Below are 6,603 nucleotides of genomic sequence, written 5' to 3' on the forward strand. Positions count from 1 at the left end.
TTTACAGAGAGGAAGAGAGAGGGATAGAGAGTTAGAAACATTGATGAGAGAGAACCATCGATCAGCCGCCTCCTGCTCCTGTACACCCCCTACTGGGGATATGCCAGCAGCCAAGGTACACGCCCTTGATTGGAATGGAACCCGGGACCCTTCAGTCTGCAGGCCAACACTCTATCCACTGAGCCAAACCGGCTTCGGCTATTAGTTTAGATTTTAAATATCTGACCTGGGCTAAAAATAGAAATAATCTCTGCATACAATCTCTGTCTGTCTATATATAATCTATAAATAATTATACACCTATGTAATAATAACAATGGATTAAGGCCATTGGCAAGGCTGGTTTCCAAGAACATTAATGATCATTTCCCTCTATAGGACTTTTTTTTTTTTTTTTTTTTTACTTTTTTATAGTTCTTGGCAGTTTTTAAAAGTCTTTAGAGTATGGATGAGAGTTCATATACAGTTCAAAGGCTAAACTCCAAAGCAAAATCATAAACATAAGAAATGGCAGGTCCCAGATACTTTCTATCAAGCACGTTTCAACTCTTCTAGATGTGAGTGTGACATTGCATTGTGAGGGCTAGGAGAGAGGCAGGTATGTTGGTATGTAATTCCAATGATTTGTGTTTTTCTGTTCTTCAGAGGCACTCATGGAAAAGTGAGTGGAAGGGAGTGGAAAACCCACTACAAACATTGGAAAAACCTGTAATTCTTGGGGCTCCTAGGAAGTGAGGACACCAGATCCAGGGAAGCATCACGGATCACCCTTTTCTGCAGAAGACTCTGTATAACAGAATCTGGAGATGATCTGCCATTAAGCCCTACAAAGAGCATTAAGCTACTTAGGAGCATTAGCTACTTAGCTACAATCAATCCAAAGTCAGCCCTGATTCAACACAGGCTTTAAGAATTTATAAGAAACTCAAGCACAGATTTTTTTCCCCCAAGAGTTCATAAGCTACAGCTAATAATACTGTACATCTGAAATCTGGAAGAGAGTACATCCTAAGTGTTCTCAAAAAAGAAATAAAATGGTAACAACGTGAGGTTCTGATCTGTTGATTAGCTTGATTGTGGTTATCATTTCAAAATGTATATGTATATCAAATCATCACATTCCACACCTTAAATATATACAATTTTTATTTGTCAATTATACCTCCAAAAGCTTCGGGAAAAAAGAATTTACAAGCTAGCAAGACACCATGGCCCCAATAAATAGGAAATGTTCCAGTTTATGTGAATCCGTGCAAGCCAGAGGACCAAACCAGATTTAAAATGAGCTGCACCCATACAGTAACTTTAAAAATAAGGCTCTCCCTAGCTCCCATGCCCAGCTTGTGGCAAACAATTCACTGGCCATCTACTTGACGCTAAGAGTCTTTGAAATCACACTGAAGTAAGACACTGTATGATGCAGACTAGGAAGTCTACACAAATATAATGCAGACGGTAACTATAATTACCGCCGATAATGATTAAAAGCAAGCCCAGTAAGGAAAACTAAACAGGTTCATGTGTATATAACAACAAATCTTGGGCTACCGATGTAATTTTTTTTTATTGATTTTTTACAGATAGGAAGAGAGGGAAAGAGAGCTAGAAACATCGATGAGAGAGAATCATCGATCAGCTGCCTCTTGCACAACCCCTACTGGGGATGTGCCCGCAACCAAGATACATGCCTGGGACCTTGCATTCCGCAGGCAGACGCTCTACCACTGAGCCAAACCGGTTTCGGCCCGATGTATTTTTTTAAATACTGCCGATGGCAAAGAGATTTATTTCTCTTTGGTTTTTTTTTTTTTGTGTGTGTGTGTGTGTGTGTGTGTTTAAATATATTTTATTGAGTTTTTACAGAGAGGAAGAGAGAGAGAGATAGAAAGCTAGAAGCATCGATGAGAGAGAAACATCTAAAAGCTGCCTCTTGCACAACCCCCACGGGAGTATGCCCGCAACCAAGGTACATGCCCTTGACCAGAACTGAACCTGGACCTTTCAGTCCGTAGGCGGTCGCTCTATCCACTGAGCCACACCGGTTTCGTCGAGATTTATTTCTCTTTGTAGCAGAAATGAAAAGTAACAGTAACTTCTTAGGTAATTTATTAATTGCACTCTAATCTAAAATTGCCTTGACGGTTTACACTGAAAAAAAAAAACCACTAATCCCAACAGGATAACTTTTAGTATTTTGTGTGAGCAAGTCTGGCAGACAAAAAAAACACAACAATGAACTGTAACTGCAAATGGTTTGACAGCTGGGCTGCCCATGTAATTATCACCCTCGTTCTAAATGCACTTAAAAGTTCATTTCCACGACAAAGCCAACAAGGCAGCCCACCACCCTCCCTGGGGTGGACAAGATCGCAAAGGAAAATAGCTCTGGTGGGCTTGCTTGCATGCCACAACTTTATCAAGAGCTGTATCTGCGGGACAAAGACATGCGGCTTACGTTGGAACCTGAATAAAGGAGTGTTCAAGCTCCCGGAGGAATGCAAACTATGTTCCTGGAACACATACACCGTCTCACACACACACACACACCCAGCATTACAGATCAACCAATGGACCTCTATGCATGCATATAAGCCCAACCAATGGACACAGACAACAGGGGGTTAAGGACATGAGTGGAGAGCCTGGAGGGATCACGGGGGAATAAGGACACCATGTAGCACCTTAATCAATCAATCAATTAAAAGAGAAAAGAAAATGGCCGAAACTGGTTTGGCTCAGTGGATAGAGCGTCGGTCTGGGGGCTAAAAGGTCCCAGGTTCGATTCCGGTCAAGGGCATGTACCTTGGTTGTGGGCACATCCCCAGTAGTGGGTGTGCAAGAGGCAGCTGGTCGATGATTCTCTCTCATCGATGTTTCTAGCTCTCTATCCCTCTCTCTTCCTCTCTGTAAAAAAAATCAATAAAATAGCCGAAACCGGTTTGGCTCAGTGGATAGAGCGTCGGCCTGCGGACTGAAAGGTCCCGGGTTCGATTCCGGTCAAGGGCATGTACCTTGGTTGCGGGCACAACCCCGGTGCGGGGTGTGCAGGAGGCAGCTGATCGATGATTCTCTCTCATCGATGTTTCTAGCTTTCTATTCCTCTCTGTGAAAAATCAATACGGCATATTTTTTAAATCAATAAAATATATTTTTTAAAATGAAAAGAATAAAATAAAATAATAAAATAAAATAAAATAAAATAAAATACAGGATGCGAGTTCAGCCTTCAGTCCTAGGAGGTGCCTGACCCCTTTCGGACCCGTTAGCCAGGTCAGCCGTCCCTCCCGGGAACGCCCCTCGCAGGGCCGACCCCTCCTCTCCAGCCAGCCCTGGAGCCCACCTGGGCCACCGTGCAACCAGCCGAGCCCGGGACACTCCCCCACGCGGGACCTCTCCCCGCAGCGGCATCCCCTCCGGGTCCCCCCACTCCCCGGGCCTCGCACCCCGGTCCCCGCCCCGGTCCCGGCGCCCCCCATCCCGCTACCCCGCGGGCTCCCCCATCATCCCTGTCCCCGATCACGGTCCCCTCCCTCAAACCGGGAGGCCCGGCGCTCCCTCCACCGCGCGGGGGGGCCCCCCGGACGCCGCGGTCCCTACCCGGTCTCCCCTCCGCGGGGCGCGGCGGCTGCGGGGCCGGGGAGCGTCCACTGAGGACGCGGGGCCGGTGGCTCCGCTCCGGACCCCACAGGAGCCCGGCTTCCGCCTCGCGCCGGAAGCTTGGCCAACGGGACCGGAAGTCCCGCCCTCCCAGGGCCCGGGCAGCACCTAGGTGCGTGTTCCCTGGCGCTCTGCTCTTTGCAGGCTCCAGGCAGCCCTGGGCAATGGCTGCACCAGGCATCTGTCTGCCCCGCAGGATGGCTCAGACACTGGCCCTGCCCTGCAATCAAGGAGGAGGCTGACTATTTTTTAAAATAATGTATTTTGATCTCAGAGAGGAAGAGGGAGAGAGAGAGAGAAACATCAATGAGGAGAGAGAATCATTGATTGCCTGCCTCCTGCACGCCCCACCTCGGGGATGGAGCCCTGACCTGGAGTCATACCCGTGATCTCCTGGTGCACAGGTCTATGCTCAACCACTGAGCCACACTGGCTGGGCTGGAAGCTGACATTTTTAAAATTTTATTTATTTACTTAGATATTTATTTTAATTTTTTTACTTTATTGTTGCATGAGGTGGGGGAGGGGAGAGTTGGGAAGGTAATGGGAGGATGTGGACAAATATGTAATACCTCAATCAATAAAGAAATTAAAATGAAAAAAAGAATAAAAGAGAAGGAAGCTGACATTTAAACAGAGGTTAGGCCCTGACTGGTTTGGTTCAGTGGATAGAGCGTCGGCCTGCGGACTGAAGGGTCCCAGGTTAGAGTCCGGTCAAGGGCATGTACCTTGGTTGCGGGCACATCCCCAGTAGGGGGTGTGCAGGAGGTAGCTGATGGATGTTTCTCTCTCATCGATGTTTCTAACTACAGAGAGGAAGGGAGAGGGTATCTATCTTCTCTCTTCCTCTCTGTAAAAATCAATAAAATATTTAAAAAATTAAAAAATTAAAACAAAACTTTTTATCTATTTTTTATTGTAGCCAGATATATAAAACATAAAATTGACCACTTTAGACATGTTTAAGTAAGTGTCTTTGGTGGCATTAAGTCTACTCATAATGTTGGGTAACCATCACCACCATCTATCTTGGGAACTTTTTCATCTTCCAAACTGAAACTCCACACCCATTCAACAATAACTTCCCACTTCCCCCTTCCTTTAGTCTAATTTTTTAGGTTTGTACATCCCACAAAGATATCGCCAACCCAGATCCAAACCCTCTTGAAGTAAACATATTTATAAATAGAACTAAATTAGGATCTCATTCACTCTTTTCTCCTGTGGAACCCAGATGGAAACACGGTTTCCAGAAACGCATTGTTTCCCAATCAAACATTTCTCCTGGAGGCCTCCATAAGGCCTACACCGATGGACATTCCACATGTAAACGAGAAACACAGCAGGGAAACTTGGCATCAGACTCTCTAACTGCAAGTGTTGGGTGCATGTGTTCCCAAGGACTTGTATACCAGCAAATAGCTTCAAACTCCAATCCTTGACTTTCTGCAAAAACAATGAGCATTCCATGTGTCTGACTGACGCAAAAGCCTTGCTTTGTTGGAGTCTCGACGAAATCAAACTAAGCAGATATGCTCCTTCCAGAGACAGCTTCACCAGCTAAATTCCAACATGACTAGTAAAACAAGAGTTTTCCACTCAATAAAAATTCCGCCCCATGGATTGACAACCGAAATAGACACGCAGCTCTCTACGCCTACCTTGAAAATCTCACAGGTAGTAATAGGATGAATTTGCAGCTCTGAGTCTCAATGGCACAAACTTCTGTCCTAAGGAGAAACAAACTGCAGGCTGGGAAGGTTGTGGCCAAATTTTCCCTGTAAAAACAATGCATACCTTAGAGAGGAATATGCCTTTTCTACAAAAGACCCTGGTTAGTAAGAATTAGCTTATTTTATAGCATTTTCTTAAAAACTTTTTAAAAATATATTTTATTGATTTTTTTTTTTACAGAGAGGAAGGGAGAGGGATAGAGAGCTAGAAACATTGAGGTGAGAGAAACATCGACCAGCTGCCTCCTGCACACCCCCTACTGGGGATGTGCCCACAACCAAGGTACGTGCCCTTGACCAGAATTGAACTTGGGACCCTTCAATCCGCAGGCCGAAGCTCTATCCACTGAGCCACACCTGCTAAGGCTGCTCTGCTACTTTTTCTTAAAAATGTGACACCAATGAAAGTAAAATACAAGATTAGCTTAGAAAGGGGATATCATGAAACAACTAGAAAGTAGAATCACACCCACATTTTTAAAGCTGTGATTTCTCTACGATCTTCAAGGGGAAAAACAGCCCTGCCTTCCAGTTCACAGGGCACCGGGCCAGCAGATCTAATTGCCGCTGGGAAGGGTGTAACTCTGTAAACTGAGCGGGAACCAGCCACCTTTGGCTCAAGTTCACTATCGTCTCAAATAGCTTATATCCCCTTATCCATGTAATTACACTTAGACTTGTCAGATCACTTAGGGGTATTTTTTATTTCAAAAATTGTGATCGTTGAACCTTTGATATTTAGGCCACTAACAATTTTGAATGCCGCAGGAACAAGACTGCTGAGAGAGAGCATACACACACACACACACACACACACATACACATGTGTGTGTGTATACGTGGTTTGGTACTATCTGTGTTTCAGGCATCCACTGATAGTTTTAGAATAAATCTCCTTTGGATAAGGAGGGGACTACTGCATACTGTATGTTTATAAAGTCTTTGAAATGTATGGCTCAATGCAGGTCAGTTCATTCAGGAGCAAAGTTTGTGAGACTAGTCTTTAGAAAACAATACTAACCCGGCCGGTGTGGCTCAGTGGTTGAGCATCGACCTATGAACCAGGAGGTCATGGTTTGATTCCTGGTCAGAACACACGCCCTGGTTGTAGGCTTGATCCCCAATAGAGGATGTGTAGAAGTCAGCCGATCCATGATTCTCTGATCCATGATTCTCTCTCATCATGGATGTTTCTATCTCTTTCTTTCTCTCC

The 6,603-nt window shown here is 45.1% G+C and overlaps 1 protein-coding gene across 4 annotated transcripts in view; it reads right to left on the reverse strand.

Moving 5' to 3' along the window:
* The window catches only part of DISP1 (dispatched RND transporter family member 1), a 102,993-nt gene extending 99,274 nt beyond the window's left edge, over positions 1-3,719 (reverse strand). For 2 of the 4 annotated variants that reach the window (XM_045587093.1, XM_045587090.1), the window contains exon 1: positions 3,598-3,719. The gene's annotated coding sequence lies outside the window, so the exon portion shown is untranslated. The remainder of the gene's footprint in view (positions 1-3,597) is intronic. The other 2 variants (XM_045587091.1, XM_036453377.2) reach the window with 2 other exon arrangements.
* Between the last annotated feature and the right edge of the window lie 2,884 nt (positions 3,720-6,603).

The sequence above is a fragment of the Pipistrellus kuhlii genome, unplaced genomic scaffold, assembly GCF_014108245.1.
Source record: "Pipistrellus kuhlii isolate mPipKuh1 unplaced genomic scaffold, mPipKuh1.p scaffold_m20_p_25, whole genome shotgun sequence".
Classification (NCBI taxonomy): domain Eukaryota; kingdom Metazoa; phylum Chordata; class Mammalia; order Chiroptera; family Vespertilionidae; genus Pipistrellus; species Pipistrellus kuhlii.